This window comes from Heloderma suspectum, chromosome 10 (genome assembly GCF_057233095.1).
Source record: "Heloderma suspectum isolate Gila_16-S chromosome 10, 16-S_ref, whole genome shotgun sequence".
Classification (NCBI taxonomy): Eukaryota; Metazoa; Chordata; class Lepidosauria; order Squamata; family Helodermatidae; genus Heloderma; species Heloderma suspectum.
In genome coordinates this window covers 14,057,329-14,071,922 of record NC_139467.1, presented here as the reverse complement: position 1 = coordinate 14,071,922, position 14,594 = coordinate 14,057,329, and the positions used below count along the sequence as shown (strand labels likewise).

Genomic DNA, 14,594 nt, shown 5'->3' with positions numbered 1-14,594 from the left:
GGTAATGGACTGGATGAGGGCTAATAAACTGAAACTCAATCCAGACAAGACGGAGGAACTGTTAGTGGGTGGTTCGTCTGCCCAGCTAGGTGATATTCAACCTGTTCTGGAGGGGGTTGCACTCCCCCTAAAGGATCAGGTTCGTAGTTTGGGGGTGCTCTTGGATCCAGAACTGTCACTTGAGGCACAGGTGAACTCAGTGGCACGGAGCTCTTTTTATCAGCTTAGGCTGGTATACCAACTACACCCTTATCTGGACAGAGATAGCCTAGCTACAGTTATCCATGCTCTGATAACTTCTCGTCTGGATTACTGCAATGCGTTATACATGGGGCTGCCTTTGAAAACGGTCCGGAAACTTCAGCTGGTCCAAAATAGGGCAGCAAGATTGTTAACAGGGACTGGCCTGCGAGCTCATATTACGCCAGTACTTTTCCAGCTGCACTGGCTGCCAGTCCATTTCCGGGCCCGATTCAAAGTGCTGGTGTTAACATTCAAAGCCCTTAACGGCTTGAGGCCAGGTTAAATGAAGGATTGCCTCCTCCCATATGTGCCTGCCCGGACCTTAAGGTCATCATCAGAGGCCCTTCTCCGTGAGCCCCTGCCAAAGGAAGTGAGGCGGGTGGCTACTAGGAGGAGGGCTTTTTCTGTTGTGGCACCCCGGCTCTGGAATGAGCTCCCTAGTGAGGTTCACCTGGCGCCTACATTGTACTCCTTTTGGCACCAGGTGAAGACCTTTTTATTTTCCCAGGCATTTTAGCTTTCTAAATTTTTATCTTTGCTGTTTTAAATCTGTATTTTAAACTCCTGTACTGCTGCTACGTTTTATTGTGGTTGTATTGTTATATTGTGGTTTTAATGTTCTATATATTTTAAATTGTTTTGTTGTGTGTTGTTTGGTTTTAGTTTTTGTGAACCGCCCAGAGAGCTTCGGCTATTGGGCAGTATAGAAATGAAATAAATAAATAAATAAAATAAATAAATAAATAACGTAGCCTATCACGGCTAGATCTCCAAAGTCAGCCGTGATAGGCTACGTTAATCATCACGTAGCCTATCACGGGTGACTTTGAAAAAAAAAAAAAGTGTGTACGCAAATGGCGGCCCCCATAGGGCACCACCATTTGAGTTCCTTATTTGGTCCCTGTAGTCTACGTAAAGATTTACGTAGACTACGGTGAAAATAAGGGCAACGCTATTTGCGTTGCCCTTATTTTTGCCGTAGTCTACGTAAATCTTTACGTAGACTACAGAGACCAAATAAGGAACGCAAATGGCGGCGCCCCATGGGGGCCGCCATTTGCGTACGCGCTTTTTTAATTATTATTATTTTTGCCATAGTCTACGTAAATCTTTACGTAGACTACAGGGACCAAATAAGGAACGCAAATGGCGGCGCCCCATGGGGGCCGCCATTTGCGTACGTGCTTTTTTTTTTTTCAAAGTCACCCATGATAGGCTACGTGACGATTAACGTAGCCTATCATGGCTGACTTTGGAAATCTAGCCATGATAGGCTACGTAAATCGTCACGTAGCCTATCACAGGGGTGTTCCTTTTTTTTTTTTTTTTTCGCGGCCGGGTAGACGGGACGCTTCTACCCGGCCTGAATTTCGCCGGCAAGGGATGGGGCGCCTCCCCCCCAGCCTGAATTTCGGCCGGGCGGGGCGCCTCTCCCCCACTGCGAAGCAAGCTTCGAGGACAAGTAAGGGACTTTCGTCCATCCCTATCCCCGGCCGGCTCCGCTCCATGGTGAGTCCGCAGAGCTGCCAGCCAGGGCCGGCCACAGCTGGAATTCTGGCCACTGCCAGGCTGCTGCGGCCACAAATGGCGGCCACTATGGTGGCCATTTGTGTGGCTGCCAAGCCGTGATAGGCTATGTAAGTATTTATGTAGCCTATCACGACAAAAGGCAGCCACGTAAATGGTGGCCACTATGCCATTTGCGTGGCTGCCTTTCTCCATGCTAGGCTATGTAAATACTTATGTAGCCTATTATGGCAAAAAGCAGGGGCACAAATGGTGTAGCGGCCGCCATTTGCAGCTCTGCTTTTTGCCGTGATAGGCTACGTAAGTATTTACACAAGTCATACACAAATCAGTATGACAGTAAGGGTCTAATTATTCTATGCATGTTTAGACAGAAAAAAAAAAGTCCTGGCTGTGGCATGCAGGGAATCGTAGGACCTCTGTCTAAACATGCATTGGATTGCACCCTAAATTATCTGCCTAAGAACCACATTTTCTGCGAAATTTTTGAGTATTTCTCTACCTCTGTTTCACTGGTTTAAAAATGTACCCACTAGTATATAATCACTTAGTATTTTCCCTTGCCAATAGGTTGGATCCAGGATCTGCCTTTTGCAAGAAGAGCTCTACTTGTGGATGGTTCCTTTACTCAATTTTTGGAATTTTCCTCACTAGCAACTCAGCTCACCCCATTCGTGGGGTCTCCTAGCTTTCCGTGTAGCATTTTCATGGGTCTGATAGGGCCACTGTGGGAAGGAGGAGGTGGAGAAGTCCACTTCTGTCACTGCAGTTGATCCAGTGTGAATCTTGATCCAGCCTGTCTCTGACGCTTGATTGCCCTTTCCTCATAATATCTGACTCTCTTCCTGGGGTCATGTTCAAGCAGCTCCTTAAAATGCATTTCCTCTGTGTTGCTCATCTGACTCTCCCTCCCTTGCTTTCTTGTATGTCTTGCCTCCAATTTACGCTATTAGTCTGACGGCAGGAGCTGGTTTTATTTATTTATTATTTGGATAGATTTCATTCATAATAGGCATGGTATGAAATGTAAGTCTTGCTAAAGCACCCTGCTCCCCCAAAATGGTCATTTCAAGAATCACGTTGTGATCACAGCTGCCACCAATTTGCCACCTGCCATTTTGGCCCACCCCTAATCTGCAGTGCACACCTTCTCTTCCTGTGACTCAGTTTAAATTTGCTTTAAATGGCAGCTATTATTCCACAGATTACATTTCTCAGCATGCTCAGGATTTAATTTGGCAACTTTCTAATATTGCTCTTAATAAAAGGGGGGCATTTATTTATTTATTTATTTATTTCTATACCGCCCAATAGCCGAAGCTCTCTGGGCGGTTCACAAAAACTAAAACCAAACAACACACATTAAAACAATTTAAAATAAATAGAACATTAAAACCACAATATAACAATACAACCACAATAAAACCTAGCAGCAGTACAGGAGTTTAAAATACAGATTTAAAACAGCAAAGATAAAAATTTAGAAAGCTAAAATGCCTGGGAAAATAAAAAGGTCTTCACCTGGCGCCGAAAGGAGTACAATGTAGGCGCCAGGCGAACCTCACTAGGGAGCTCATTCCAGAGCCGGGGTGCCACAACAGAAAAAGCCCTCCTCCTAGTAGCCACCCGCCTCACTTCCTTTGGCAGGGGCTCACGGAGAAGGGCCGCTGCTGATGATCTTAAGGTCCGGGCAGGCAAATATGGGAGGAGGCGATCTTTCAGGTAACCTGGCCCCAAGCCATTAAGGGCTTTGAATGTTAACACCAGCACTTTGAATCGGGCCCGGAAATGGACCGGCAGCCAGTGCAGCTGGAAAAGTACTGGCGTAATATGAGCTCGCAGGCCAGTCCCTGTTAACAATCTTGCTGCCCTATTTTGGACCAGCTGAAGTTTCCGGACCGTTTTCAAAGGCAGCCCCACGTATAACGCATTGCAGTAATCCAGACGAGAAGTTATCAGAGCATGGATAACTGTAGCTAGGCTATCTCTGTCCAGATAAGGGTGTAGTTGGTATACCAGCCTAAGCTGATAAAAAGTGCTCCGTGCCACTGAGTTCACCTGTGCCTCAAGTGACAGTTCTGGATCCAAGAGCACCCCCAAACTACGAACCTGATCCTTTAGGGGGAGTGCAACCCCCTCCAGAACAGGTTGATTATCACCTAGCCGGGCAGACGAACCACCCACTAACAGTACCTCCGTCTTGTCTGGATTGAGTTTCAGTTTATTGGCCCTCATCCAGTCCATTACCATGCCCAGGCAGTGGTTCAGAACAGCCACTGCCTCACCTGGTTTTGATGAGAAAGAGAGATAGAGCTGGGTGTCATCCGCATATTGATGGCACCTCAGCCCACACCTCCGGATAACCTCCCCCAGCGGTTTCATGTAGATGTTAAACAGCATGGGGGATAGAATAGAGCCCTGCGGAACCCCATGGCACAATTGCCATGTCACAGAGCAATAATCCCCCAGCACCACCTTCTGGAATCGGCCATCCAAGTAGGAGCGGAACCACTGTAGTGCAGTGCCTCCAACTCCCAACCCAGACAACCTATCCAGAAGGATACCATGGTCGATGGTATCGAAAGCCGCTGAGAGGTCCAGGAGAATCAACAGGGTCGCACTCCCCCTGTCCCTCTCCCGACAAAGGTCATCCCACAGGGCGACCAAGGCAGTTTCCGTTCCAAAACCAGGCCTGAAGCCCGATTGAAATGGATCTAGATAATCCGTTTCATTCAAGAGTGCCTGGAGCTGTCCTACAACCACCCGCTCAAGCACCTTGCCCAGGAAGGGGATGTTGGCCACTGGCCTATAATTGTTAACATCCTCTGGGTCCAGGTTAGGCTTTTTCAGGAGTGGTCTAATTACTGCCTCTTTTAAAGCGGCAGGCACCACTCCCTCTCTCAAGGAGGAATTTACAACCTCCTGGACCCAGCCGGACAACCCCTCCTTGTTTGATTTAATAAGCCATGAAGGGCAAGGGTCAAGCACACAAGTGGTCGATCGGACTTGGCCAAGCACCTTGTCCGCATCCTCAGTCCTCAGTAACTGAAACTCATCCAATAAAACTGGACCAGACGGTGCTCTGAACGCCTCTACCAATGGAACTGCATTAATGGTGGTGTCCAATTCATGACGAATCTGAGCGACTTTATCCTCAAAGTGCTGCGCAAACCTGTCACAGCGTGCTACCGAGGGTTCCACCGTCTCTCTCCCTGGCCCAGAATGTAACAGGCCGCGAACCACTCGGAAAAGCTCCGCCGGACGACACTGAGAAGATGCAATGCTGGTGGAAAAGAACTGCCTCTTTGCCACCCTCACCGCCACAGAGTAGGCTCGATAGTGGGCTCTTACCTGTGTTCGGTCAGACTCAGCACAAGTTTTCCTCCACCTGCGTTCTAGCCGTCTCCCCTCTTGCTTCATTGCCCTCAGCTCAGGTGTATACCAAGGAGCTGGCCGGGCTCTGCTCAGAGGCAGAGGGCGCTTGGGTGCGATCGTGTCAACCGCCCGAGTCATCTCTGCATTCCACAGAGCGACCTGGGCTTCGACAGGAGCACCAGCCATACCAGCAGGAAAATCCCCCAGAGCCCTCTGGAATCCATCGGAATCCATTCATCTCCAGGGGCGGACCATTTTAATAGGTCCCCCACCCTTGCAGAGGGGAAAGGCCGCCAGAAGTCTAAACCTCAGCAGGAAGTGATCTGACCATGACAAAGGGACAGATGTTAATTCCTCTACTTTCAGATCACCATCCTCCTGCCCAGTCAAGAAAACCAGATCAAGCGTGTGTCCTTTTATATGCGTTGGGCCAATGACATGTTGGGACAGCCCCATGGTTGTCATGGCGGCCATGAAGTCCTGAGCCGCCCCGGATACAGCGGCCTCAGCATGGAAGTTGAGATCCCCCAGGACCATCATCCTGGGGGTCCTCAACACCAAGTCCGAGACCACCTCCGTCAGCTCAGGCAGGGAGTCTGATGGGCAGCGGGGTGGGCGGTACACCAACAGAATCCCCAATCTGTCCCGGGTACCCAACACAAGGTACAGACACTCAAGATCTGCACTCGAATGAGCAGGAAGCCTGGAGAGGGAGATTGAATTCCTATAGACCACGGCAACCCCCCCTCCCCGACCCTCAAGTCGGTGTTGGTGCTGCACCGAGTACCCAGGAGGGCACAGCTGGGAGAGAGTGACCCCTCCCAGTTCCCCCACCCAGGTCTCAGTAATACATGCCAGGTCAGCCCCCTCATCCACAATCAAATCATGGATGAGGGAGGTCTTATTTTGGGCCGACCTGGCATTCAGCAGCAGCACCACCAGACCCGAGGGCAGACTGGTAAGGCTGCCAGGAACCATCAGGTTGGGGGAAGAACCAGAAGAGGGGACAGCTGTAAGGTGTCTAGCCCCTCTTCTCCTCAGCTGGCCTGTTAATCCCCCAACGCCATACCTCCCCCTGCCCGTGACCACAGTTATGGTGGCACCTCCCCCACCCCCTGAGTTGTCCAATAGTCCTCCCAGGCACATATTAAAATATTAAGATATAAAATATACAACAGTTTAAAAGAATATAAAAGAGATAAAAGAGAACAGCAGCTAAGAAGGAGCAGATAGTCCACGTTTGCCCCTTCCCCTGGTCTTTAAAGCTGCTGCCCTCTGCTGCTGCTGCTATTTGCTGCTGGTACTGTGGCTGCTGGTGTCTCTGGAGAGGCAGTGGGTGGGTCTTCATATGCTGTTCCATGTTTCTCCAAGTGCGATACTAAGTGTGCACTTAGCGTCACACTTAGCACGATGCCGAGGTGCTGCCTCTGGCAGCCCCGCCTTAAGTACCTGTGGGCGGGGGCAGAAGCAGGCTCAGGCTCAGGATCCACCTGGTGCAGCTGCTGGCTGGTCCTCCTTCCCCAGGCTCCTTCCATTTCCTAGTTTACTTTGGGGAATGATTCTGCTAGCCTTATTTACCATACCTCTAGGTTTACAAACAGCAACAAGAAAATAAAAACAACAACCAAGTAGCAGTTCTGGCTATTACTGTCAGAAGGGTTTGTCAGTGGGCTAGTAAAAATAAATAAAATCCCAGTGGTTCGGAAAAGAGTGAAACCTAGTGAAATGGTAAGAATGAATGCTGTGCCAAAAATGTCTTCCATGTTTTGTTTTGGTTTTTTTCCAACCATTCTCATTTGATTTGAATTTTGATAGGAAAGGAATTGCTTTCAGAAGCATTTTCAAAGGACAAGATGATATGATGATGTTGGTGACATCTTGTGCATAGGATGTCGGGTTCTTGCACTTACTTTAGTTATAAGGTAGCCAAGGATGTCTGAGAGGGTCCTGTCTTTCATTGGACAATCATTTTTCCAGTGGGCTGCAGCATCCCCAGCTTCCTGCACTTCAGTAAGAACAGGGGAAGAAGTCATGAGCATATCCTCCCAGAAGGCCTTTTTTTTTTCAGAGCAGGAGGTGCAGGCAGCCAGGGAGACTCCAGAGTGATGAAGACATGTAAGAGAAAGAAAACACACACACACACAGCACCCTTCGCCACCTCACAACAATAAGGTTAACTCAAACACAACACCCAAAGTAATTTTAAAGAAATTCCCAAGTACCATGGGAACGCTAAAGCCTTTGATTGTGTGGATCACAACAAACTGTGGCAAATTCTTAAAGTGATGGGAGTACCAGACCACCTTACCTGTCTCCTGAGAAACCTGTACGAGGGTCAAGAAGCAACAGTAAGAACCAGAGATGGAACAACCGATTGGTTCAAAATTGGGAAAGGAGTACGACAAGGCTGCATATTGTCACCCTGCTTATTTAACTTATATGCAGAGTACATCATGAGAAATGCCGGGTTGGATGAATCACAGGTCGGAATTAAGATTGCTGGGAGAATTATCAACAACCTCCGATATGCAGACGATACCACCCTAATGGCAAAAAGCGAAGAGGATCTCAAGAGCCTCTTGTTGAGGGTGAAAGAGGAGAGTGCAAAAGCTGGTTTGAAACTCAACATTAAAAAAACGAAGATCATGGCATCTGGCCCTATCACTTCCTGGCATATAGAAGGGGAAGAAATGGCAGCAGTGACAGATTTTACTTTCTTGGGCTCCAAGATCACCACAGACAGTGACTGTAGCCATGAAATTAAAAGACGCTTGCTCCTGGGGAGGAAAGCTATGGCCAACCTAGACAGCATAGTAAGAAGCAGAGACATCACCTTGCCGACAAAGGTCCGTCTAATCAAAGCTATGGTTTTCCCAGTAGTAATGAATGGCTGTGAGAGCTGGACTATAAGGAAGGCTGAGCGCCGAAGAACTGATGCTTTCGAACTGTGGTGCTGGAGAAGACTCTTACGAGTCCCCTGGACTGCAAGGAGGTCAAATCAGTCCATCCTAAAGGAAATCAAACCTGACTGCTCATTGGAAGGACAGATAATGAAGCTGAAGCTCCAATATTTTGGCCACCTAATGCGAAGAGAAAACTCCCTGGAAAAGACCCTGATGCTGGGAAAGACTGAAGGCAAAAGGAGAAGGGGACGGCAGAGGATGAGATGGCTAGATAGCATCACGGATGCAATGAATATGAACTTGAGCACACTCCAGGAGAGAGCACAGGACAGAAAGGCCTGGCGTGCTATGGTCCATGGGGTCACGAAGAGTCGGACACGACTGAACGACTGAACAACAACAACAAGTACCATGAGAATAAGGCAGAACCATGGAAGCCTTTTCACAGGGGAAGAACACTTTTGGGAAATTGGAGGATATATCAGCACACTGATACTGAAAACTGGATGGGCGCATAAAAGTCTTTGGCCTTCAGCTTTGTCTTTCTAGCCTTCCAACTGCATTTCTTTCACTTATATTGTAGTCTGTTTTAAAAGAAAAATAATAATAACAGAACAAAGTAAGGTGGGGATATATCTCAAAAGACACAAAATGTCTAGGTACTTCATGGGTTGACACTAGGGATGGCAGAGAATTCCACCACAGATCTTGGTGAGAACTCTGTGGCAGAACGGCCTGCCACCCCCCCACCCCCCCGCGGATCCCCCCCGGGATGATACCTGGGGTTGATCTTCCAGGTGGCAGCGGCTCCAGTGGCGGTTTCGGCGGCGGCGGTGGCGGCTGGTCTTCTGACCGGCTGCCGCCAGCACCATTTCCAGTCTTGTTTAAAAAAAAAAAAAAAGACATGATAGGCGACATAAAGATTTACGTAGCCTATCATGGCTAGGTTTAAAAAAAAAACAAAAAACGATGTGATAGTAAATCTTTACATAAATCTCTATGTAGCCTATCATGGCTGGGTGGGTTTAAAAAAACAACAACTGTGTACGCAAATGGTGGCTACGGCCGCCACCATTTGCGTTCCTTATTTTTCGTCGTCTTAGTCTACGTAAATATTTATGTAGACTATGATGGCGAAAATAAAGGCGAATGCAAATAGAGTAGCGGGCGCTATTTGCGTCCCTTTTTGATTCGCCGTTTTAGCCTACGTAAATCCGCCGCCATTTGCATACACGGTGTTTTTTTTCCCCCAGAGCCCTCCATGGCTGGAAATCTGGCTGTGGATGGCTCTGGGCTAGGCTGGGCCTGGCCGGCTGCTCCGCAGAGCTGCCGCGGAGCACAGCCAGCCATCAAGAATTCCGGGGGGGAGGAACGGATCGCCGCCCCCCCATCGAGGATTCCGGGGTGAGGGACAGAATGCCTCCCCCCCCACCATCAACATAATCCGCGAAAGGATTAGTCACTTTCGTACATCCCTAGCTGACACTCCCTAAGAAGGAATTGAAGCAGCATGGGTGGAGTTCCTAATTTTGGTGTTGTGTGCTTAGTTGGGCCTTTCACAGCAGGCACTTCTTGATGGCAGGACAAAAAGTCTGGGGAGGAGCTCTGTCAAATCCTCTGCAGGCAAAAATATCCCAGGTTTGGATCCCAGTTTCTGGAAACTACTGGTAATTCTCTCAACGACAGCTTAAAAGCAGTGGTCAAGCATTGACCCCCTTCTCACTATTGGGAGGCCACAATCAGACAGAAAAGGAACACATGGACTGAGGGCAATAAAAGCTCTGTCATCTCTAGAAAGCCTGGCTAGCAGAGACGCAAATGGCAGTGGCCATAGCTGCCGCCGTTTGCGTCCCTACAGTCAGCGGTGATAGGCTACGTAAATGTTTACGTAGCCTATCACGGCTGACTTAAAAAAAAAATAACCACAACGCGCATATTTGCTTTCCTTATTTTGGCACGTCTTAGTCTACGTCAAGATTTACGTAGACTAAGACGGCGAAAATAAGGGGAACGCAAATAGCATAGCGGATGCTATTTGCGTACGCGCGTTGGTTTGTGTTTTTTTTAAGTCAGCCGTGATAGGCTACGTAAACATTTATGTAGCCTATCACAGTTTTTCTTTAAAACTTAGCCATGATAGGCTACATAAATCTTTACATAGCCTATCACTTCTTCTTTTTTTAAAACTGGAAATGGCGGTGGCGGCAGCCGGTCGGAAGGCCGGCCGCCGTAGCCGCTGCCGCTGAACCGCCGCTGAACCGCCGCTGGAGCCACCGCTGGAGCCACCACCGCCAGGAAGATCCGCCCCAGGTAAGTCTCGTCCCAGGGGGGCGGGGGGGCAGACCGTTCCGCCAACGATTTCGGGGAGACGAATGCACTGGCATTCAGCTTCCCTGAGATCCATGGCGGAATTCTCTGACATCCCTAGTCCCTGCTCTTTGCCATGATAGGCTGCGTAAAGATTTATGTAGCCTATAACAGCAAAAGGCAGGGATGCAAATGGCGTCTGCTACGCTGGATGCCATTTCCGGCTAGGGATGTCAGAGAATTCCGTGACGGATCTCGGTGAGGCCGAATGCCAGTGCATTCGGCCCCCCCAAAATCCATTGCAGAATGGCCTGCCCCCCCTGCCCCCCACAGATCCCCCCTGGGATGAGACTTACCTGGGGCAGATGTTCCGGATGGCGGAGGCTCGAGCAGCGGCTTTGGCAGTGGCGGCGGTGGCAGCTGTTCTTCTGACTGGCTGCCGCCACTGCCATTTGCAGTCTGTGTTTTTTTCTTGTTTTTCCCCATGGACGTGATAGGCTATGTAAAGACTTACGTAGCCTATCAAGTCTGGGTTTAAAAAAAAAAAACAAATACGTACGCAAATGGTGGCGGCTACGGCTGCCGCCATTTGCGTTCCTTATTTTTTGCTGTCTTAGTCTACATAAATATTTACGTAGACTATTACAGCGAAAATAAGGGGGAATGCAAATAGCGCCCACTACGCTATTTGCGTTCCCTTTTCTTTTTTTCGTCTTAGTCTACATCAATATTGATGTAGACTAAGACAGCGAAGAATAAGGAACACAAATGGCAGTGGCCATAGCTGCTGCCATTTGCGTACGCGTTTGTTTGTTTTTTTTAAACCCAGACAGAAATCTGGCTGCGGACAGCCCTGGCCTGGGCCTGGCCGGCTGCCTAGCGGAGCCACCGCGAAGCGCAACTGGCCATCGAGGATTCCGGGGGGGGAGGACTGGATCGCCTCCCCCCCATCGAGGATTCCGGGGGGAGGGACGGAACGTCTCCTCCCCCACCATGAACAGAATCCGCAAAAAGATAAGTCACTTTCGTACATCCCTATTTCCGGCTGCAGCTGGAAGTCCGGTGGCGGCGGGAGCTGGCCAGCAGGTCTGCAGACTCGCCGCAGTGTGGAGCCAGCCACAGAGGATTCCGGGGGGAGGACCAGATCGCCTCCCCCCCCGCAGACCCACAGGCGGATGAGGGTGAGTACAATCCGGACACCCCTAGTGTAGAGATACCCTGAGAATCTACATTCCCGGTTCTGCCTGCACTGGTTCAAAAGTAACTGTTTTCTAAAGGAAGTATTCTGGCTTTCTAATTGTATGTCAAGGAAATGGTTACATAGGGACTCTATCTTGTTTGAAAGCCCTTTCCCTTACTGTAATTTGAATGTGGTGAATACATAGTATGTTAATAAACAAAAAATTACCAGGGAAAGTAATCCTATGGTCCCTAGACAGCATCTGGAGGGCTTAGGAATATTCAGACTCCGGGATCCAATGCCAGGGACAGCGCTCTGACCTCGGACCCAGGAGTCCAAGCTCCCAACCTCCTTCCCTGCCCCCTCGCAGCTGGTGTGGAGAGAACCACATTGGCTGCCTCTATGAGCTCACAAATGCAAGCTGATGGGGGTGAGCTGATGGGAGGGGAGGGAAGGAGACCATGGACACGCAGATATGAGCTCTCTCAAGCAGTTCTCAGACTTTATCCCTCCCCGATGCTTCTGCTAGATGGGTAAAAACACCCATCTGGCTAAAATGCAACGTGGGACGCACGAAATGCCTCCTGCTCTGCATGAAAATGCCTCCTTCTCTGCACTGGATAATTGTAAGCCTCCGGGTTTGGAGCTGTATGAGTATCAAAGGTGTAAGCAATAGGACTGAGCCCTAAATTAATCAAGATATGATTTTTTTCAGGGAAAAATATGTTTAGGATGTAGGGATGTCAGAATTCCACCATGGATCTCGGTGAGGCCGAATGCCAGTGCATTCGGCCCCCCGAACGCCGTGGCGGAACGACCTGCCCCCCCGCCCCCCTGCAGATCCCCCCCGGGAAGAGACTTACCTGGGGTGGATTTTCCGGGCGGCAGCGGCGGCAGTGGCTGGTCTTCCCACCAGCTGCCACCGCTGCCATTTGCAGTCTTGTAAAAAAAAAAAAAAAAGACGTGATAGGCTATGTAAAGATTTACGTAGCCTATCATGGCTGGGTTTAAAAAAAAACACACAACTGCGTACGCAAATGGCGGCGGCTACGGCCGCCGCCATTTGCGTTCCCTATTTTTGGCCGTCTTCGTCTACGTAAATATTTACGTAGATTATGACGGCGAAAATACAGGGGAACGCAAATAGCATAGCGTAGCAAATATTTACGTAGGCTAAAACAGTGAATCAAAAAGGGACACAAATAGCGCCCGCTACGCTATTTGCGTTCCCCTTTATTTTTGCCGTCATAGTCTACGTAAATATTTATGTAGATTAAGACGGGCAAAAATAAGGAATGCAAATGGCGGCAGCCGTAGCCACTGCCATTTGCATACGCGGATTTGTTTGTTTTTTTCCCCAGAGCCCTCCGCGGTCGGAAATCCGGCTGTGAATGGCTCTGGCCTGGCTGGGCCTGGCCGGCTGCTCCGCGGTGCTGCCGCGGAGCACAGCTGGCCGTGGAGGATTCCAGGGGGGAGGAACGGATTGCCTCCCCCCCCCGTCGAGGATTCCGGGGGGAGGGACGGAATGCCTCCCCCCCCCCATGAACATAATCCGCGGAAAGGTAAGTGTAGGGGTGGACGAAAGTCACTTACCTTTTCTCGCAGCTTGTTCGCGGTGGGGGGGAGCACTTCGCTGCTCCCCCCGCGAAGTTCAGGCCGGGGGGGAGGCTTCCCGCCTCGCCCGGCCAAAATTCAGGCCGGGGGGGGAGGCTTCCCGCCTCGCCCGGCCGAAAATCAGGCCGGGGAGGAGGCTTGCCGCCTCGCCCGGCCACGAACGCGAAAGTTAAAAAAAAAAAAAAAAACACCCCCTGATAGGCTACGTGACGATTCACGTAGCCTATCACGGCTAGATCTGCAAAGTCAGCCGTGATAGGCTACGTGAATCGTCACGTAGCCTATCACAGGTGACTTTAAAAAAAAAAAAAAAAGCGCGTACGCGAATGGCGGCCCCCAAAGGGAGCCGCCATTCGCGTTCCTTATTTAGTTGCTGTAGTCTACATAAATGTTTACGTAGACTACGGCGAAAATAAGGGCATTTCTGTGTGCATTTTTCCTGAGATGAGCTGCATAGGAAAGTTCACAAAAATTCACATTTTGGAACACGACTCCATCTTGGCTTGCTGAAAGGCTCAGGAATTGCAAACTGGGTAAATCTGCAAAATATCTCAACAAAGAAAATTTCTCACCCTTCCTTAATCAAGATGCTTTTTGCACATTCTGCACATTCACAAAGAAACATGCCTGCAGTGTCAAAAGAGCTGTTCTATGTGAATGCACTGTTCCTCTTTCTGTTGCATGAACTTCATGTCTTAATTCCACTCCAGTTTAGCTGCTCACATTTCCAGCTGTGCTTGAGAGTTCTCTTCCCTCTATTCTTCCCCATTCATGTACAGATGTGGAAATGTGCTATTGACACTGGGACAAACTTACAGGAGTGTTGTGCAAAGGTAAAAAAAAAAAAAGGTCATATATTGGCTGATCATGCATAAAGGCCCCTGGTGATATTGCGGGAACTCTTTTTATTATATTTTCCTCTTAAATAATATATTTTATGCTTTTTTAATACAGACTTATTTTGGCCCTGTATGCACTGGAGATGATGACTTCAACTACTTGGAAATGACTCCCAAGAGCTCTCTCCCCCATCGCCACTCCCATGTATAATAACAAAGCCACACAAAAAGAGTTTGACCGAACATCTGGAATCCACAGTATTTTGTTTTACATTTCCATCTTGTCAAATGGTTGCAGCAGACTGTAAAAGAAAACCTTTTTTGTGAACTGCCCAGAGAGCTTCGGCTACTGGGCAGTATAGAAATGTAATAAATAAATAAAACAAAATAAACTCATAGCCCACCTACCTCATTCTGCATAATGCATGGTATACCAAGGTAGTCAAATTCTGTTCAGAAAGCAGCCGGCTTCATTTTTTTAACGCTCCCTCATGTAAACAATTCTCTGTACATAATAAACTAGGCAAGGATAGTTGCCAATGCGGGAGAAGCACAGTTCCTTTATTGCTTCAGAATTTCAGTCTGTACTACAATTCTGGCTTGAGA

At 48.9% G+C, this 14,594-nt stretch overlaps 1 long non-coding RNA gene across 2 annotated transcripts in view; it reads left to right on the top strand.

Moving 5' to 3' along the window:
* LOC146337750 (uncharacterized) overlaps positions 1-14,594 on the top strand; it is a 25,097-nt gene extending 10,503 nt beyond the window's left edge. For both annotated transcript variants that reach the window (XR_014785090.1, XR_014785091.1), the window contains 2 exons: positions 11,407-11,536; positions 14,104-14,594. This is a non-coding gene — a long non-coding RNA (uncharacterized LOC146337750). The remainder of the gene's footprint in view (positions 1-11,406; positions 11,537-14,103) is intronic.